The sequence below is a fragment of the Mandrillus leucophaeus genome, unplaced genomic scaffold, assembly GCF_000951045.1.
Source record: "Mandrillus leucophaeus isolate KB7577 unplaced genomic scaffold, Mleu.le_1.0 Scaffold134, whole genome shotgun sequence".
NCBI lineage: Eukaryota > Metazoa > Chordata > Mammalia > Primates > Cercopithecidae > Mandrillus > Mandrillus leucophaeus.
Window position 1 is genome coordinate 3,422,550 of NW_012101299.1, and position 22,065 is coordinate 3,444,614.

The 22,065-nt window shown below is 44.5% G+C and overlaps 1 long non-coding RNA gene across 1 annotated transcript in view; it reads right to left on the reverse strand.

Moving 5' to 3' along the window:
- Positions 1–705: 705 nt before the first annotated feature.
- The window catches only part of LOC105534375, a 141,724-nt gene continuing 120,364 nt past the window's right edge, over positions 706–22,065 (reverse strand). Inside the window, exon 2 of the long non-coding RNA XR_001005263.1 lies at positions 706–1,299. This is a non-coding gene — a long non-coding RNA (uncharacterized LOC105534375). The remainder of the gene's footprint in view (positions 1,300–22,065) is intronic.

The following is a 22,065-nucleotide window of genomic DNA, read 5'->3' on the forward strand; positions in this document are numbered from 1 at the left end:
ACAGAGCCAGGCAGCGAGAATACAAGGAACATCTGGAACCCGCAGCGGTGCCTCTCTGGGCCTCCCCTGCACGCTGAGGAAGACACCAACGCAAGCGCCAGCAGCAGAAGGTGAGAAAATTTCTTGGCAGCACGGGGCCCTTCCTTTCTTCTCTCCTTTGTCTCTGCCCTTTGCTGAGAAAAAGCCTCTTCAGCAATCACTCATTGCTTCCCAGCCCATAGAGCAAGGACACGCCACTTGGCTCACTCCTTCAGAAGCTTTAAAACAAGACCCACATCCTAAAAGGCCTGAGAAGAAGGAAAAAGCAGAAAAAAAGCTGAAAGCTGACGTGGGATCCCAGTTCCAGGAGCTGCTCTCACTCTGCCAGGCCTGGATGTGGTATGAGCCTCTTTCCATCTGATTTGTCTTTTGTTCCAGGACCTGGCCTATTAAGTGCTTGTGAATGAAGAGAACTGATATTCACTAAATTCCTACTATGTGCTGAGGAGTACTCCACATTCTTTCCATAGCTCATCTTTACCAGTGGAAGTGAAGGGATGAGGTCGCCCAAGGTCAGAAAGATTGCAGGTGGCACAGCTTGGCAAGGTTTGTAAGTGTGGGGATTGTAGTAGAAGACCTAGCCCGGTACAAACTTAGAACACACTTCATCAATACTCATCGAATGATTGAGGCAATAATGGCCAAATAATAGAACAAAGGACTTAGTTCTGTTCCCATACTAGAAGACACATGGACCTTTATTCCACCTCAATAGGGAGGGGGTAGGAGAGACTTGAGGCTTTGTGGTGGTGAAGACATGGCCTCTACATGAGCAGAGTTAACATGCAGGTGCACTGACATAATACTCCCCATCGTGGAGACCATTACCACACATGCCTATGTTCCTTATTCTTGAGGATTTTAAACCTTCGGAAAGACAAACCCATGGAGACATTACGTGCTCATTCACATCCCTGCCCTGTTTCCAAAGGATCATCATGTTCTGCAGATTCTACTTCCAAAATGTCTTTGAACCTGGCCCACCCTGGGCCCTCCCTTCCTGATTCCACTGGTCAAAGCCTCTCACAAATGAACTCATGTCTCCTCACTTACTACCGACCACGACATCCCCATTGCCCGGCACAATGCCTGACACACAGTAGGTGCTCATTAAACGTCTTTGGATGAGTGATTGAGGGAATGAAGCCATCTCCTGGTCCTAAGTGCTTTGCCTGTCATTCCTTCCTCCTTGCTGCTGTGGAGTCTTCTTTCTAAAGCACTCGTCTGTCTTGAGAACGGAGGGCTGAGAAATATTTTTCTCTGAGAAAGAAAAGACACTTCTTAATCTCAAAATATATGTTCAGCAAGAGGAATATTTTTACAAAAATAAAGGATAAGCTGAAAGAATGTGAGCAGAAGCTGTAATTTCAGCAGTGGCATTTACCCCGTTTGTTTGAAGCATTGGCAGTGTATATTACCCTGCATTAGCTGCAAGGATAAACAGTGTTTTCAGATTCAAATATGTCAATTACAACATTCCTGGATATCGGAGGTCTTTTCCTGTTCCATTTCTTATGCTGTTCCTCTCAGAGTTCAAATCAAACCTCCAAAAACTGTTGTTGTTGTTGTTGTTGTTCATCGTGAGCTCAGCATGGCTAATCTTAATTTTACTACTCTTGTGAAAACAACCAAAACCAAATTTGCCTTGATAAGAAATACTCATCATACAAAAATGTCATATGTTTTTATTATCTGTTCACATAAAAATAATACTGGTAAGGTCAGAGGTAAAAAAGTAAACGTAAATCTTAAACATAGTTTCTGAACTGCCTTGTCACTGAGAATTAAAAATCCTCTAGCAACCTAACCCTCTCCATCTGACATTATTTTTTTGTGACTATTCCTCTAGTGAAGTAAGTCACTAACGCTTTAGTGTAAGTTACTCCTACTAAATCACTTTTCTACAGGTTAAAGGGAAGCACAACAGAGAAACTGTAAGGCAGGTGGTGCAGACGTCCAGATTTTGCCCAGGACAGCCTAAGCAGAAAGCTGTTTCCCTCACCTCCCTCCAAAGTCAAGAATTGAGAAGGAAGATGGCCTTCCAACTCCAACCACTGATGAGAATAAATTCCGGAAAAACCTATTAAATATAGCCTTTGACCCTTCTGTCCACAGCTGGAAACATTACACAAATTTTAGTGAGCCCAGAATGCCAGCAGCCATAATTCCCAAATTCATTTTTAAAATAATGAACTGATCCAGGCAAAGGACCTGCGGCTTGGCGCCATCTGGTGCCTGTGTGGAGAAAGAACGTGCCATCGAGGCTGCAGTGCTGAGTCTCTTTGTTAGTCCAAGTGGGGAACGCTTTTTAAAAACACAACCGTTGTCTTTCATCACAGTAAATCCTAAAGTGCTACTAACAACAAACGCAGTCTGAAAATAAACTTGAAAATTATTTATAATTTTTCCAACGATGATCTTATTTTGAGAGGGAATACGTTAAGTTCTGCTGATACCAACCCTGGGCTCTTACAACATAGTGACTTCTACTAACTCTTTCTATGTGCCTATGTTTTTTAAATGATAAAAGCATTTTCCACAGGGGGATGGCAGTGAACTTTCTTTGTCATTGAAATGTACAGCACAAGTAAGAACTTTTTCAAACACCATTCCTAAGGCAACAAGATGCTGCTTCCTAAAAGATATATTTAAGGGCCTAAATCTAAAGTTGATTTGAAAATTGGAAAAAAAAATTGAAAATGTTGATTATCCAAAATAATTAGGGAAATAAAACTGCAAATATCTCAGAGTAGAATAATTTTACTTCCCAAAATATGGGCCTCATTTCCTAGTTGTTTCTGCCTGCAAAGGAACAGAACGAAAAGGCCGAAGCTCAGGGTCACCCGGGCTTCCTCAGCCCTGGTTGGATACATTCATCTGCACGCTCAGAACCACGCTGACACCCATGAATGGAGATGAGTCACTGCGTTTACTAAGTTGTGGTTAAACATAGAAGGGTTTACTTCGCTTGTTTCATCCTTGCTTCTAATTTCTTCTTGACTTCAGTTCATCGTACAAACAGCCACCGAGTTAACTCTTCTCCAAGCAGTAGTTGGCTCCTGGGATGATGCTGACCCGCCATCCTGTTTCATCAGTTTTCTGCATGATTCACCCATATTCTTCCACACAAACCTAGTATTTCAGCCCAACTGTCATAGGAGGTGGCTTCCAAATACATCATAGACCTTCTTACCTGGTATTCTTCCTTTCTAGAATATTCTCTCCCTTCCTGTCTCATTACCTAATGCCTCCAGGCTCCCGTTCAAGTCCCATTGTTTCCCTAAACACTTTCTGCAGGGGCTCCAAGTCATGATCTCTCCATTTTCCTCAATGTGGGTAATAGACTCTACACATTCATTTGGGAATTTCTGTACAGGGTTGATATTTTTATTTTTGAATTACACATGATTTTCCCAGCTAGACCATGAGATTATTCAATTTAGGAGCTATTTTATAGGTTTGCAAACTAAACGTTTTACAGTGTCCAATGATGATAACTAATACTTATTGGCAGTTGTTACCTAATTGCTATGTTTTAAGTGGTTTATCTAAAAACTCTTTAGGTAGACCCTATTATTTCCTTCACTTTAAAGATGAGGAAACTGAGCAAAAAAGGTAAAGCCACTGAGCGGGAACATAACAGAGCTAGAATCCCACCCAGTTCTGCCTGCTCTGCAACCCACGTCTGCGCTGCCATGTGAACCTACACCTCAGTACAGGCTCACGGAGACGGCAATCAGTGACAGACAGCAGGCTTGTGCGTGTTTAACAGAGAAGGCTGAGGACAAGCAATGCTAATCAACACTTCAGGCACAGCCACAACCTCCAGTCTCCAGCCACAGCCACGCAGCCACACACCACACACTACTACCACTGTCCACACACAATCCCTGCGGCTCACCACACACAGAGGGGGGCACTGGTCTGAGGGAGGAAGCATGCCAGGGGTCTCAGCCTCACGTCACCCACTGACCAGGTGCTAACCTCAAATGACTGACTCCACCTCTCTGACCCCCAGCTTTCTCGTTCCTATAATGGAGCTAATCATGCACCCTGTGCAGGGTGGCCTTGAGGGTTAAAAGAAACCCATACAAGGAATGTCAGAAGCAATATCCCCAAGGCAGCTGGTCACTGGCAGTTTCTGTTAGTCTGCACAGCAGGTCTGGCATCGCCCTTGAGCTATAAACCAACCGTAGACTGCAGCCCCCAAGTCTGCAGGATGGACGGCCCGCAGGCTCATCGCGACCACTCCCCATGCTCCTGCCACACTGAGCTCTGTCTCTTGACACCCTTAAAGCTGCTTACTGCCCCAGGAATAACCTCATTCCTTCAGGACGTGGCCTGGCCCATTTCCCTTGCTTCCCACGTGCAATGTGCCTTTCTGGAATGCCTGTCCACTCAGCAGATTCCTACTTATCTGGATGACTCAGCCCAAAGCCAGCTCCTCCCAGGAGCGTCCCCAAGTCCCTAAGCAGGGTCAGCACCCCCCCCCCCGCCCCCGCTGCCGCCATGCTCAGGCAGCTCCTTCCTCCATTTTGATCTTATTTCATGCCTGATCAACCTCATTGATGTGTCCTGAGTCCTGGGCTGTAGGCTCTTGAGGGCAGAGTTCTCATGCTTGCCTGGTACAAGGCGCTCAGTAAACACTGATGGAATGAATGCACGAACGCACAAGCAGATGAGAGAGAAGGGAAGAAAACAACGAGAAGAGATGGAGACGGAGAGAGCATGAGAAGGGAAGAAGGAAGAACAGGAAGAGAAGGGACGCGGCCTAGGACCTGAAGACAGCAAGTGGGCACACTGGCATCCCCCCAACTTATAGGGTCCACATGGGCGACACTCATGCTTTGTGTCCTCAGGGACCCATCAGTGCCCTACTCAGGCAGAGGAGAATCCTAAATCCCACCTTCCTTCTCCTCCAAAAGAAACCACTCTGTGTCCACCCCTCATGGTGCCAGATTCCTCTAGAGGAGGTGGGAAAAGTGGCTAATGAGTTTGAATTCAACATGGCTTTGAGAGCACCAAAAATCCACACCAGGTTTTTCTCTCTGCAAAGCCCTCTGTCTCCTCCAAGCAACCCACTTACGACTTCCCCAGGGAGTGAGTTATGGGGCCAAAGTCAACCCACTTCTATCTCCAACCCCTGCCCACAGCACGTCCCTGCATGGGGAAACGCACAGACAACAGGAAGGTTTAGCAGGGCTGTTACAAAAAGGGTTTCAGAAAATTATATTGAGAGGCTTTGCTGTCTTCAACCACCTATAAGGCCACCTCATTTTTAACTTTAGGGGGGCATCATCCATTTTTCTGTATAATTTTTAAAGCTTCGTCCAGCAGCAGGTTCATGATCAGGCAGCCTCTCTCAGGTCCCAAGAATACCGTGGGGCAGCACACAGGGCTTCCAGCCCAGAATCCCTGTCTGTGACCACAAGGGTTTGCTTTCCTTTGTGAAATGTATGTCACTCTCCTTCTCAAGAAACTTCAGCAGGGGAAAGCTCAAAGCTTTTCCTCTAAGATCAGAAATAAGACAAAGATGTCCACGCTCACCACTTCTACTCAATGTAGTACTGGAATTCCTAGCCAAAGCAATTAGGCAAGAGAAAGAAAGAAAAGACATTCAAATTGTAAGGAAAGAAGTTAAATTATTGTTGTTTGCAGACAACGTGATCATAACTATGGAAAACCCTAAAGACTCCATCAAAAAACTCTTAGAACTAATAAATGAATTCAGTAAAGTTGCAGGATATAAAATCTACATACAAACATCAGGACCCTTTTTATACACTAATGGGGAAATACTTGAAGAAGAAATCAAGAAAACAACACCACTTTTTAATAGCTACAAAAAATAAAATAATTGGAGACAAATTTAACCAAGGAGGTGTAAGATCTCTACACTGAAAACTGTAAAACATTGATGAAAGACACTAAAAAGGAAATAAATGAAAAGATATTCATGTTCATGAATTAGAAGAATAAATATTGTTAAAATGTCCGTATAACCCAAAGTGATGTACAGATTCAATATAATCCCCATCAAAAATATCAATGACATTCTTCACAGAAATAGAAAAAAATATATATAAAATTTATATGGACCCACAAAAGAACAGCCAAAGTTATCCTGAGCAAAAAGAGCAAAGCTGAAGGCATCACATTACCTGACTTCAAAATATACTACACCGCTGTAGTAATCAAAAGAGCGTGGTGCCAGCATAAAAACAGACACACAGACAAATAGAACAGAATAGAAAGCCTAGAAATAAATCTGTGCATTTATAGCCAGATGATATTTAACAAACATGCCAAGAACACCCAATGGAGGGAGGACAGTCTCTTCAAAAAATGATATTCAGAAAACTGGATAGCCACATGCAGAAGAATAAAACTAGATCCTTGTCTCCCACCATGTGAAAAACCTACTTAAAATAGATTAAAGATTTAAATGTAAGACCCAAAACTATGAAACTCCTAGAAGGAAACACGGGGGAAAACTCCATGGCCTGGGAGTGTGCAGTGATTTCTTGGATATGACCTCAAAGCACATGTAACAAAAGCGAACATAGACAAATTGGAATGCATCAAACTAAAATGTTTGAATGCATCAAACTTCTGTACAGCAAAAGGAACAATCAATGGAGTGAAGAGACAACCTAAAGAATGGAAGGAAATAATTGCAAAACTGTGCATCTGATAAAGGGTTAATCCCCAAAATATATAAGGAATTCAAACAACCTAATAGTAAGAAAACAACCCAATTTTTAAAAATGGACAAAAGATGTCTCAAAAGAAGACACGCAGATGGCCAAGAGGTCTATGAAAAAATGCTCCACATCGCTACTCATCGGGGAAATGCGAATCAAAGCCACAGTGAGCTATCACCTTGCACCTGTTAGGAAGGCTACTATCAAAAAGAAGAAAGACAAGTGTTGGCAAGGATGTAGAGAATAGGGAATCCTCATACACTGTTGTAGGGAGTGTTCATTGGTAGAGCCATTGTGGAAAACAGTATGGAGGTTCCTCAAAATATTAAATATAGAACCACCATACGATCCAACAACCCTACTGCTGAGTATGGATCCCAAGGAAATGAAATGAGTGTGCTGAGCAGACATCTGCACTCCCATGCACACGCAGCACTGTTCATGACAACCAAGATTTGGAATCACCATAAGTGTCCATCAACAGATGAATGAATAAGGAATATGTGGTATAGATATACAGTGGAATACTATTTAGCCATGAAAAGAGTGAAATCTCATCACTTATGACAATCTAGATAAACTCGGAGGGCATTATGTTAAGTGAAATAAGCCCCATGCAGAAAGACAAATACCACGTGGCCTCATTCACAGGTAGAATCTAACCAGCGGACGGCTTGGTTCGGGGAGGGGAGGATGGGAAGACGTTAGTCAAAGGATACACATTACAGTCAGAGAGGAGGAACAAGCCCCAGAGGTGTGTTGTGCAGCACGGTGACCACAGGTAGTGATGACACATTCTCAAAAAATGGTGAGAGTGAGAATTGTTCTCACCACAAAAATAATAACTAAGTGAGGTTAACTCACTTACCTTTGGATACATTTGTCAATTAGCGAGATTTCACTCTTCCATAATGTATGTAACTTCAGAACATCAGCTGTGCACAGTAAATACATATGGCTATCTGTCCACTAAAAACAGGAACAAGAAACCCCCACAAATCCAAAGGCTGAGCGGGTGCTGAGCTGCTTTTTCATCTTAGTTACGAGTCGACCTGGAAATCCATCTTTGGATCCCATGTTGTCCAAGCCTGAATTCTTGAGCAAATTCTTTTCTGTGAGGGATGAGCCAGGAGGACTGAGATGGAAGTGAGGATAAAGGAGGTGACAAAGTTGTGTTTGATAGTGACGCTTTGGACGACGGCCTCAGAGATTCTCCAAATGGCAGGGTGGGAAGGCTGTAACGGTCCTAAACTACCTTCTTCATGTCCCAGTAAAGAAACTGAAGCACAGGGAGTCCAGTGGCTCACCCAGGACCCCCCAGGTCAGGGCCCTGGACCAGGGCTTGGTAGCTCTGCCTCTGCTGACCCTGGAGGCAGTGACTTCAGGAGGTGAGGCAGCCCTGGGTGCTGCCCACCCAGAGGCAGGTCTCCTGGGCCAGAAGTTCCTGCTGCCTGAGGTCCGTTCACCCCAGCCACCCTCCCCAGCTGCCGGTTCCCCTTGCCTTCCAATTCACACGCCAGCCTCGGGGCTGTCAGCCGAGTTCACCCTTGTGTCCTCCAGCACCCACCACATCCTCCCTGCCCGCTGTGGGCCTTGGCACCTTCGCCAGGCTGCCTCCACCCCCAGCCCCAGCTCTCTCAGAGGTGTCAGAGCCTGAGAGTCACTCCCAAGAGTAGCCCTCTCTGACCCACCAGGCAGGCCAGGCGACTGCCCATGTGCTCCTACAGAGGCCTGCACCCCACGCCGGTCCACGGCTGACCTGTGCGCTGCACACTCACCGCCTTCCTTATCTGTGTGACTCGGTTGGAGGCCTTTCTCCTCACTAGGCGCTGGTCCACCACTGACCTGTGTGCTACACGCTCACCTCCTTCCTTATGTGTGTGCTCAGTTGGAGGCCTTTCTCCTCACTAGGCGCCGGTCCACAGCTGACCTGTGTGCTGCACACTCACCTCCTTCCTTATCTGTGTGACTCGGTTGGAGGCCTTTCTCCTCACTAGGCTGTCAGTTCTATGAGGGCATGAACTGAGCCTATCTTGTTTCTGCGTCACTGTTGGGCCCACACAAATGTGTGTTGAATTGGGTCTCCTGAGCTGAGGGTGTGGATTAAACGACCCCCACAGAGCCCTTCTAGCCAAAAGGTCTGCCATCTCAGGGGGGTGTGTGTGTAGACAGAGAGACAGAGGGAAATCAATTTAAAGAGAGGGAGAGAAAAAAAAGTGCTGCATCTACCGTTCTTATTTATTTTCCATTCCAATTTTGTAGAATTCACACAAAAAAGATGCTCAATGTCATTACTCATTAGGAAAATGCAAATCAAAGCCACAATGAGATAGCACCTCACACCCACTAGGATGCTATAATCAAACACTGGGAAAGAAGTGTCGGTGAGGACATGGAGAATGGGGGTCCTCACACAGTGCGGCAGGAATGCAGAGTGGTGCAGCTGCTATGGAGAATAGCTTGTTCCCCACAGTAAAGCATGGAATTCCTGATTGGTGGTGTCGTTGGATATTCACTGGAATATAATACTCACCATCATGACTGCTACTGTTGCTTTACTGAATAGTTATGAAAAGAGGAAAAAGCAAAGCTTTATAAATTAAATCCATTATATCAACCTTTGAAGGAACACTGTAGTAAATTATTTTATAATTGTTCTATAATTCACCCTGTAATTTATTGATCTATAATTATTTTAGGAGAGGCAGACCTGTATCATTAGCACTGTAACGTCAGTTAACACTTGCCTTAAAGCAAAAGATGGAGCAATAGCCCCCAAATTAAGCAATAACGTGCAGCCCTTACTGACAGTGTTTTCAATGATGCTCTCTTGGGCAAGTCGAGGCATAATGGCTGGGCTAGTGAAACAAGAAAAAGAAAGAAGAGGGACGAGAGAGAGAAGGAGATGAAGACAGAGGGAGGAAAGAAGGAAGAGACAGAGCAGGGGGAGGCTGGGGTGGGGATAGTTACATTAAACACCTATTATGCCACTGAAGCGTGTGGCCAAACACTCATCTCTTTCAATGTCACAATGATGAGTGTGTAAGAGTGTGCGTGTGTGTGTGTGTTTAGATGGCTAGGGGATGCGATTCTGAAAGTTGCCAGAGACAGAGAATTGCTCACAAGGAAATCCCGAACCCAAGTAACAGCCAACAAACTCTGTTCCAGGACACATGAGGTTCTAAGAAGGGTGAAGGAGACTTGAGTTGCACCTTACCCAGTTCACTTTCCAGCAAGTGCTTCTTCCAAATAAGGGTGTCACAAGCTACTGCAGAATCCCTAGGGGAAAAGATATTCTGAGACACAGAAACAGAATCTGCAGGGTGACTTAGAGATGTTCTTAGCGGGTAAAGAGCCTCTCAGGCTAGTTTCCTGTTGGAGACACTGTCATTCAAAATATCTGACGGGTATTTATTTGGGAGTTCCAAAATTTCCTAAAGTAGGGAATGAAATAATGGTAGCAGACTTTTAAAATAAAAATGCGTTCTGTGCAGCTAATTAGTTACCGATGTTTAAATGGTGCAGACAGACGCCAAGCATCCGAACTTTTGGAAAGATAACACATCATCCTTGCTGACAGACTGCTCCATAAGACAGTGTCACAAAAGCACCCTCAGAAATGAAACAGCGCGGCCCAGGGAAAATAGTAAATTCAACCTCACTCGTGAAAAACTAAGAAAACACACCGCGTTAGGCATCCACACGCTCCGTGGAAGCCCAGCCTTCACCTTCGGGGATGTGTCAGGAGGAGGTGCCGCTGCTGTCCCAGTGCCAACCTCAAAAGGCTTAGCCATACCTCTTCCGCCCATTTTGCACTTGCTGCTTGTGTTTTCAGGCTGTATCCCATCTTGAAGTGAAGACATTCTGTAAGTTGGCTGCCCCACTGCGTTGGCAGCCGTGAGAGGAAACGTGAGCCTCCGTCATTCTGTGATTAGGTGGAGATGTCTGAGGAACTGTGTGCGGTACAGGCAGGTGCACTGGATGTAACCCGACACAGCTTTGGCTTGTTTCCTACTGTCCCTTTTAAGCCTGTTCGCTGGACACTCTCTGTCCCTGGATGAAAATGCAGGCCAGACCTATACATTTTCTAATCAGTCCCAGGAAATAAGAAGTTCTTTAGCCACTTGGAGTCAACAGATGCCATCCAAAGTCAGCAATTTAAAATGCCCAGTCCCCTCCAGACACCAAAACCTCTGCCCTGAATAAATCAACCTTTGCCGCCCCACCAAGACCTCTGTGGCCACCCAGCTCCTGCTGCAGCTCCATGGTTCACGACGCTCCTCCTCCAGCCAGCAGCTTAGGCGCCTGATGCCATCAGCCACCACCATGTCTTTCTTGTTGGGGGTCAAGGGGCTGGGGGAGGCAAGAGGGATCCAAGCGCAGGGGAGGTCGTACCCAATGACACCATCATAAGTCAGCTTTGGTCCCGCAGCCTGGCCAGTGGTTGATGCTGCCCTTTCTCCAGTGGATCAGAGCCCATTGATGGGCTTGACACCTGCAAGGTGTCAAGACCCCTGGAGAGTCTATCCTCAGCAGTGAGCTGCAGCTCAGGTGAATTCACTCCTCTCACAAACTTACTCCCTCCCTGAATGCCTCCAGGAATCTGAAGACCATCAACAGGTTCTCTGGAAAGAGTTAATAGGAAAACTTCTGGAGAAACGGATACAGAAAAAGACAGAAGATACAACTAAGGAATGTTAGTCGTGAATAAAGAGACAGGATGCCAGGTATAACTCTTAAAATGATTTAATGCCAAAAATGGGAACACGTGGACAAAGATAACTTTTTAATAGCATAACTTAGAAGAACTGGAAAATAAATAGAATTCCTAAAGAATCTGTTTACTATTAAAGAAACCAAAGCCATAGTTAAGGGTTTTCCTAGAAGGAAAACACAAAGCAAGATAGTTTTTACAAGTGAGTCCTAACAAATTCTCAGGAACCAGGTCATTGCAATCTCATGCAATCTTATTCTTCTAGGGAATAAAAAGAGGACTATCTCCACCTTATTCCATGAGGGTAGTGTAAACTTCCTGTTGAATTGAGGCAAGAGTAACCGTATTCATGAATATACATGCCAAAATCCTAAACAAAATATTAGTAAATCAACCCCAGCAGTAAATAAGAAAATACCTCTTGCCATGGCCATGTTGGATTTATTTTAGAAATTCAAGAGTGTTTTAATATTTGAATATTCCTGAACTTCATTCACCATATCAAAAGATTAAAGAAGAGTAGACCAGGCATGGTGGCTCACGCCTGTAATCCCAGCACTGTGGGAGGCCAAAGCGGGTGGATCACCTGAGGTCAGGGGTTCAAGACCAGCCTGGCCCACATGGTGAAACCCTGTCTCTACTAAAAGTACAAAAATTATCCTGGCATGGTAGCAGGTGCCTGTAATCCCAGCTACTTGGGAGGCTGAGGTGGGAGAATCGATTGAGCCTGGGAGACGGAGGTTGCTGTGAGCTGGATCGTGCCACTGCTCTCCAGCCTGGGTGACAGAGTGAGACTCTGTCTCAAAATAGAAAGAAAAAAGAAAAGAAAAGAAGGAAAGAAAGAGGAAGGAAGGAAGGAAGGAAGGAGAGAGAAAGAAAGAGAGAAGGAAGGAAGGAAGGAAGGAAGGAAGGAAGGAAGGAAGGAAGGAAGGAAAGGGAAGGGAAGGAAGGAAGGGAAGGAAGGAAGGATTGATTACCTGGTTATCTCAATTGGAGAAAACACATTTGATCTCATCAAACGTCATCCAAGCTAGGAATAGAAGGACACGTCTTCAGTCTGGCAGAGTGTGTACAAAACACTTCCCATGAACATCATTCTTCATGAGAAAACCCTGGAAGGAACATTCCCTCCAAATCAGGTCCAGGTCAGATTGGCCCAGTGGCTGCTGTCAGCACCGCCCTGGACGTCAGAGGTAGCGCTATAAGGAAGCTGGAATGTGTTGAAGTCAGAGGCTTGGAAAGGAAGAAACAAAGCCAGTATCAACTCCAAAGATAGAACTGGCCATAGAGAAAATCCAGTCCACACGGGAAAATACATTAGTCTCACTGGTCATCAGCTGAATGCAAACGGAGCACAGTGAGACCCACTCTACATCTACTCTACAAGCAAAGTTAAGAGTTCTGACAATACCAAAGTTTAGAGAGCATGTGGCCCAGTGGATCAGAGGAGGAACTTGCAAACCTCTTTGGAAAGCAACTTGTTATCATGTTGTGAAGGTGAGGGTTTGCCTAGACACAACAATCCCACCTCAGGGTACATATCCCAGAGAAAGCCTCACGCCTGCACCTGAAGAAGCATTCAGTGTGTGAATAGCAGGAGAGTCCGCAATAGTCAAAGAAACAACTCCCGTGTTCTCAGCTGGGGAATGGACAAATTGTGGCAGAGTCACACGAAGGAATGTTGTGCAGCTGCAAATGGATGGATAGCGGCTCTATGCAGTAACAGCTAAATCTCACCATTATCCACATATTTCTAGAAGAGTAGGAGCAGGCAAAACAGCTGGGAGAAAATTGTCCAGCATAGGTGACAGATGCCGAGAGCAGAGACTCAGGTGTAGGCCAGAGGTGAGCAGATTGGAGAGGTGCTTAGGGGTCGCATGAAGAGGGTATGGTAACCCACTCGCTATGGGAAGTACCATGCTGAGGCCTGGGTTTCAAGGGCTAGGTGATGCCATTCTCTGACAGGACAGACAGGAGGGGAGGGAGAAGGGGGTATGACATAGATCCCGATAGGGTGGGGAGAGACACACCGAGAAGGGAGAGGGGAGATCCACAGGGAATGAGGGGAGACCATGCAGAGAGCAAGACACATGGCCAGGAGGCATACGTGCCAAGACCCCAAGGCAGGAGACGGTTTACTGTGTTCAGAAACATACAGAATCCCAGAAGCCTGGAAAGACACAAGGTGCGGGAGGCAGCTGAGATAGGAATAGCCTGGGAGCAGCAAGCACCAGCAAATGTTAGCGATCGTCCTCTCTCAGCTTCTCAAATGCCCCAGTGTACCAGGTATCCCAGCTTCAGAAGCGTGGAGAGATTGCCGTTCAGTAATTCAGGAGTTACTGTAATAACACAAATAATCATTTCTTAATTTATGTTGATGTTATCTTGGTTTTTTGGGGTTTGCTTTTTTTCTTTTTGTGAGACGGAGTCTTGCTCTGTCACCCAGGCTGGAGTGCAGTGGTGTGATCGCTGCTCACTGCAACCTCCACCTCCAAGGTTCAAGCAATTCTCCTGCCTCAGCCTCCCGAGTAGCTGAGATTACAGTATGTGCCACCATGCCCAGCTAATTTTTGTATTTTTAATAGAGATGGGGTTTCACCATGTAGGCCAGGCTAGTCTCGAACTCCCTACCTCAGGTGATCCGCCTGCCTTGGGCCTCCCAAAGTGCTGGGACTATAAGCGTGAGCCACCGTTCCCGGCCCTCATTTCTTAATTTATTTCTACATTACTGATTTTTTTTTCCTCAGGCTATGTAAGTTACTTCTAAATGAGTATTCTGTCTCATTTAAGCTCCTTCTTTCAAGCCTAAAATTTCCAATTTATCAAATTTCTTTTCTAAACAAGGAGCGATAATGATGAGATAGAATGGCATGTTGATATAGTTATCCCAAAACCCAAAATTAGGCTTTCATCTACAAAACAAACCGGCAAAATCCATTAGCATGCTACTCATTTTGCCATTTTCCTCTGGGTCGAGCCCATTTCAGAAAGAACCTTCATTACATAAAATCACAGAATACCTGTCCCACAGCAAGAAAGAGATGGATCAGGTAATTGAAGTCCACGGGTAATCCAGAAACCTCATTTCAGTTCAATTTCAAACGCTTCTGTCATCAATACTTTATACCCACTCTCAGGTAACGAAATTGGTTGATTTATGAACTTGGACAAGTTCCTTGATCTTTCTAGGCCTCCGTATCCTGAGTCGTCAAGTGGAGACGCTGACAGACGGTCCCTGCAAGACCCCAACAGTCCCAGCACCCAAACCTCTCCTCCCATCCACACAGGCTGGAGTGCTGGTGAAGAGACCTCAAAAATCGATCATCAATGGATTGGAAACAAAGACATTGAAACTTAGATCCAGAATTTACACGTTTTCAGCCTATAAAATATCATGCCTAAGAGTAAGACAGTACCGGCCAAGAAAGTAGGATATTTGACTTTATTCTGTGCAAACCATAGATAAAAGGAGAGAGAAGCTAGAGAGGGCTGTAAGTGAGTGTCAGGAGATACTTATCTAGGAGATGACTCTGTGGTTGAAGAGAAAGAAGAGATAGAGGACAACAAATAGAACCCAGGATATAGGATAGACACCCACATTTTCAAAGTGCAGCAAAAATGTTTAGAATGTCACCAACTTTAACTCCTTCATTTACCAAAGACTGTCAACTCGGTTTAGTGGGTGATACTTTTTACAGTTATTTGTTCTGAGTTTAATCACAACAAAGTGTAAGAAATTCTTTCCCTAAAATTCACATTACACCCAACTTTGCCAGAATACATAGCAACAATAAGGTAGGGATTGACGTAGACCAGTGGTTCCGCAATCTTGGCTGTGGACTGGAATCACCCAATCTTGTCTGTGGGTTTTTAAAAGGCTACTGCCAGAGCCCCACAATAGGGAGTCTGATTTAATTGCACTGGGGTGAAACCTAGGCTTTGAAACTCAAAGAAAAATTCCAAATGATGCTCACATGCAGCCAAACTTGAGAATCACTGAAAGACAGGAAGCAAACGGAGGAAGGACACCTAACACGATGGCCCGCCCATGTCAATCAAACAAGGAAGGCGACACAGGCTGAGTCAACTCAAAACATCCCCTTCCTATCCCGCAGAAGTGCAAAAGGAGAAGAGGCCTCAGTTCCACAGGGCACTCAGTTCCAGTCTGGTAACCAGGTCATGATCTGGCCATTTCTTTTCTTCAAGCGGGTTTTCCCACTGCAAAGGATCCAAATATCTTATATTATCAATCCATCCAAAATATATAGGTCTGATTGTCTGATAACTCTTTTACATTTTCTTTTAACTGACTAAGGTATGTGAAAACTGTGCCTCACGCTGGTAGTTTTCCATCGCTAAACTACGCTGCAACAACCTTCCCCTATTGAGGCAGGGTTGAGTTCACTGGCTCCCAACCCACAGACGCGGGCAGTTGTTTCAGCCCCAGGTGGGATTCAAACCCCAGCTTTGATAATTATCAGCTATGTGCCCTGAGACAACTTCATGACCTGAGTGTTTTGCATGTGGATAAAATGAAGACCCTGCTATCTGCTGCACGGAGCTGGTGTCGTGGACCTGGCAGACATTCTCCTATGGCTGCATATCCATCTGTGCCACATTTTGATGGGCTGGAGGGAAAGCCCAAACAACATCATCGATAGAATACAGAGGCTACAATACAGAGACGCTGTAATCATCTGATTAATTTCAACTGGCATTTTAAACTCAGGGTCTCTACTGTGCTTATAGGAAGAAAAAGATTGATGAAATCAAAGTGTTCCTTTATCCAGAAAACTCATTCAGAAAGCCTAAAAGTGAGGCTCACGCCATTGGCCAGCCACCTGCCCTTCCAGCCTAGCTGTGTGCAGACCCACACTCCGCAGAGGACACTGCTCCCACCCCTTCTCCCCCGCACCCTGCTTCACTGAGTTGGGTGTCTTTGTGCCTTGAACCCTGAGATGCTGAGCGGGGAGGTGAACGGGTGCTTTTACAAATATGCATTGATTTTGTAATCAGAGAAAATTAATAATACCTATTTTTAAAAGAAAAACCCGGTGGTCCCGAGTATACGCATGCTCATGAAATCCTGATGGAAGTGCAGACGGGTCAAAACATCCTGATGGAAAATTGGAAACAGGAAATTTAAACTTTTTCCCGCCAGTTGTGGTGGCTCACGCCTGTCATCTCAGTACTTTGGGAGGCAGAGGCAGGTGGATCATTTGAGGCCAGGAGTTCGAGACCAGCCTGGCCAACGTGGCAAAACCCCGTCTCTGCTAAAAATACAAAACTTAGCCAGAGGTGGTGGCGTATGCCTGTAATCTCAGCTACTTGGGAGGCTGAGGCAGGAGAACTGCTTGAACCCAGGAGGCAGAGGTTACAGTAAGCTGAGATCACACCACTGCACTCTAACCTGGTAGACAGAGCGTGACTCTGTCTCAAAAAAAGAAAATGAAATTTAAACTTTTTCCAAATAAGCATTCTGGTTAGACCTACGCTTTGACGCTGCAATTTCACGTCTAAGAATCTGTTTTCAGGAAATAATTTAGGATGTATGCAAAGACTGAGCCACAAGACTGCTTATCTCTGTGTTCATTTTCATAGGAAAAATACAAACAACTTTGATATGCAGCAATAGGGAATTGTTGGGAGAAATTACGATGTAGTCATGGAAGAAATAAACACTGGGTATTAAAAATTACATCTGAATGCTCAAATAGTGCTCTTAATTCTCTTCTTAAAATTTCTGAATCTCCTGAAAATTTTCCATAGGCATGTTTATCATCAAAATAAACTCTGCAATTTTGTAGAAAAATAGTTTTTAACATAGAAAGATGCTAATAATATATTATTAAGCAACATTTACAAAACAGAATTTATAGTCTGTAAATTTATGTCAATGTATGTGCATATGTACACACATATTGATATGTTATAGTAATAATTAGGTGAAAGACAGAAGCCCAGAAGTCCATTTATTACCTCAGAATGTCGATGTATCTATCTCTTAATAGCTGAGCTGTGGGCAGATTTTATCACCTCTTATCTACTTATCTGTATTTTCTACCAAGAGTTCATGCTATTAATGCTTAAGTACTAACTTTTTCAAATAATAAGAGTTATTTTAAGTAAGTGTTTATGAAATATTTCAGGTCTTGTTGCAAATATCATGAAAATGACTCTTCCTGAAGAGCACAAGCTAACAGATGATACTAACAGAGAAACGCACAAGTGGCTGTAAACGCACGATGTGGTGCTGTGGGAGGAGCCAAGGGCCCAGGGAAGGAGATGGGACAGGGCAGCGTCCTGAGGAAGCATGGGCTCAGTGGGGAGCAAGCAGGCAAGGGGTCTTCCCGTGAGAGAACAGCGCCTGTGCAGAGAAGCACCGTGGCTGGCCCCTGCATGAACACAGCCCCTAATAGCTCCTCTCTGCTGCAGAATCCAGGAGGACTCCACCCGAGCACCTCCCGACCTTCCCCACCACTTGGCCTCAGCCTCCCCTCAAGGTCTTCCCCGCCCCAGGCAGGCAAGCCCCTACAGGCTGCCACACCACACCCTCTGCTCCTCCTGCCACACCACACTCTCTGCTTCTCCATGATGATAGCAACCATATTGCAGCTTAATTACTTGACTATAGGTTCAGGGAGGCAAGGGCTGCCACACCACAGCCTCTGCTTCTCTATGACACTAGCAACCATGTTTCACCTTCATTACTTGACTTGAGGTTCATGAGGGCAAGGGCTACCTAAGTTTTGTTTGCAGCTACACCCCTGCCACCTACAAGGGTGTCTGGCACACAGTAGAGACTCGGCACACGTTCTTTGAATAAAAATGAATGATGTGCCTGTTAATTGTCCACTAGGCAAATCAACAAGGCTGTCACAAAAATAAAGCTTCACAGGATAACAGCTTGCAAAAGCTAACAGCTACGGGCTTTCTGGATTTAATTTACACACTCTTTTTCACAGGCACCAAGGACTTCCGTGAGTGGCTCAGTTTTCTTATCTAGTTACATCTGGTTAACTGAAATCATGCATGGGCCATGAAAATATACAACGAGCCACTCTCTCTTGCAGTAGGTTGTCTGAAAGTGGGGCTCATAGGAAAAGGCAGAAATTCTTCCCTGACTCTTAAGTAACCTCCCTGCCATTTACTGCCGGGGCTTAAAATCCCAACGTGAATCATTTATTTAAATTTAAGGCCTATGCTAAAATACAAATATATTTTCACAGAGGTGATTAGCAATATTACACCATACTCAACCGTCAACATTTTTAACTAATGGGTTCTCTTTCACTTACAGGCTACCCAAATAGGATTTCAGATGACTTACAACAATACAGACATAATACAACCAAAATTAATTAACACTGAGAAAAAAAAAGGAAGTCAGGAAGTAAAGACTGACCGTAGGGGTAAGGAAGGTCACTATGTCTGTCTACCTACATGGGTGGGTGGGTGGATGGATGGATGGATGGATGGATGGATGGATGGATGAGTGGATGGATGGATGGCTGGGTGGGTGGGTGGATGGATGGATGGATGGATGGATGGATGGATGGATGGACGGACGGACAGATGAGATAGATAGATAGATAGATAGATAGATAGATAGATAGATAGATAGATAGATAGATAGATAGATAGATAGATAGATAGATGGATGGATGGATGGATGGATGGATGGATGGATGGATGGATGGATGGATGGATGGATGGATGGATGGATAGATAGATACATGGATGGATGGATAGATAGATAGATAGATAGATAGATAGATAGATAGAGGAGATGGATGGATGGATGGATGGATGGATGGATGGATGGATGGATGGATGGACGGACGGACGGACGGATGGATGGACAGATGGATGGATGCATGGATGGACAGACAGATGGATAGATTAGATAGATAGATAGATAGATAGATAGATAGATAGATAGATAGATAGATGATAGATACATGGATGGATGGACAGATAGATAGATAGATAGATAGATAGATAGATAGATAGATAGAGGAGATGGATGGATGGACGGACGGACGGACAGACAGACAGACAGACAGATAGACAGATAGATAGATAGAGCTAGAGAGAGATAGGTAGGTAGATAGATAGATAGATAGATAGATAGATAGATAGATAGATAGATAGACAGACAGACAAACAGATGATAGATACAAGTTGCAGAAATTAAATGCAAACCTTCGCTCTGAATAAGCTCCCCAGCAGTCAGGCTGGAGTTACTTCGTCCGTATTTGGAGGAAATACACAGCTCATGTGTAGCTGGGGTTCTTCCTGGTCATGAGCTATCAGAGGGACACTGAGCAAAGGAATTCTGAACAATACCGTCAATGGAAGTTTTATTAAAATGCAAATTTAAGTTACATATGGCTGTTTCTTTTGGCCTTCTGGGCATAATGTAAAAGCATAATTATCCACAGTTACTTCTCCAGGGTCAGAATGATACGGTGCAGGTCACGGAGCCTTATCTATCTTGAAAAATGGAGATATCAATGGGGAATGATATAAGTTATTAGCGCTTCCCTTAAGTATCTTTTACACATCCTCATCTCAGTCAAGCCTTCCATAAGAGTTACAGGGAAGGCTTTTCAAAATGAGAGATTTTTCAGCCACATAGATGGCAAAGATTATTTCACTGGCACAGGAACCTGGCTTGCGTCCTTGCCAAAGTGGAGGGGCAGCAACTTTCTGCTGGGAGGTGAGAAGCCCGAGAAACCCTAGGCAGGCTCAGTGTTTTTGTTTTGTTTTGTTTTGTTTTTTGACACGGAGTCTGGCTCTGTCACCCAGGCTGGAGTGCAGTGGCCGGATCTCAGCTCACTGCAAGCTCCGCCTCCCGGGTTCACGCCATTCTCCTGCCTCAGCCTCCCCAGTAGCTGGGACTACAGGCGCCCGCCACCTTGCCCGGCTAATGTTTTTGTATTTTTAATAGAGACGGGGTTTCACCGTGTTTGCCAGGATGGTCTCGATCTCCTGACCTTGTGATCTGCCCGCCTCGGCCTCCCAAAGTGCTGGGATTACAGGCGTGAGCCACCGCGCCCGGCCAGGCTCAGTGTTTGTGGCTTCATAGTGATTTCTTGAAGCTAAAGTTCTCTACCAAAGAAACATGACATAGTTTATCCATGTTATGGGTGATATCGCCAAGTTCCTACCTATAGAACTTTTGTGCGTGTCTTGTAATATATGTGCCAGTAGATTGCATAAAAATTGAATAGCTGAATAAGTAAACTTATTTAATAGAATTATTTTATAATATCCATCTAAATGTCAAAGGAAAATCACCAGCAATGATTATTTCGGTTTGGACATAATCCCAACCCAGACGACTTTCTTGCCCATAGTTTGCTAAATCAAGGCCTCCCGGGCACCACTCCAGAAAGCACGAATGTAGGACTCGGATTGCCAGCCAGCAGTAAAAGCACCCAGTCCATCTGAACTGTGTAAAAATGTGAGAGTACACATTAGAAATAAAAGGAGTTAAGTCTCAATGTTGGTTTATACCATTTGATGTAGAAATTTGATGAATTAGAAAACCATTTTTGCCCTCCTGATTCTCATGATGGCATTAGGATAAAATATCTAAAACACCATTTGAAAGCTTAAATCAATATTAAGATCATTCGAATTGCTCAATTAATAATTTTTGTCTATCGAGTCAAAGGTTGATGGTAGATACATAAATTCTATGAAATGTCTTGAAAGATGCTTGACACACATTTTCTGTTCTTAAAGCAATTGGTGTTTTGCAATTAGAGCCAGGAATTAGGAAGGAGAAGCAATGGAAGAGAGAAAGTCACCCAGGATATGTCTTAAAGGACAGATGAGCCCAGGTGGCCACAGCAGTTTGGGACCCTGGGCATGCTGGTGCCACTTGGCAAGGGACATGCGACACGTGTCGAGTTAGCAGAGCGATTCTCTCAAAACCGTACTTGGCTACTGAGGGGGAGTTGGGGATATGCAGGGACTGCTGCCCCTCACCACTCTCCACCACCCCTCAAAGGAAGCATCGGCCTCCCAATCCTCCCCCCTCCAACAGAGGCTGAAAATCTGCAATAAAGCAGCGTCTCAGAGCGGGTTTCACCCGTTAGTTTTTCAACAGGCTCAGCCTGGCTGACCTGCACCTCACTTCAGGTCCTGGGGTTCTCACCTATTTTCTGAGTCTGGTTTTAACACCCTCACCAAACTTAAACAGCTAGCTGGAAAAATCTGACTCCGGTCAAGATTAATAAGAGGAGTATCTCCTTTTGAGATTATAATGGATTTTCATGTGCAGAGTTTTTTTAATATGCCATTCTACTAGGTACACGACACAGTTTTAAATTCATATTGAACTGAAGCAGGATGCCTTCCTAGATAATGGTTACCGGCTGCATTTTTAAATAGCAACTTTCAGGGTGTAACTTTTCCATTAATCACACGAGCACACACTTAAAAACGCTTACTCATCATACACCAATTACAGAGTTGCCACCAAAAAAAACATAGTTTTTTCTAAATCTTTAGAAATTAGAAAATCTTGAATGTTGCTCTAATACAGAATTTGGGTCTAAAATAGTATAAAATGTTTTCTCCCCAAACCAAACATTC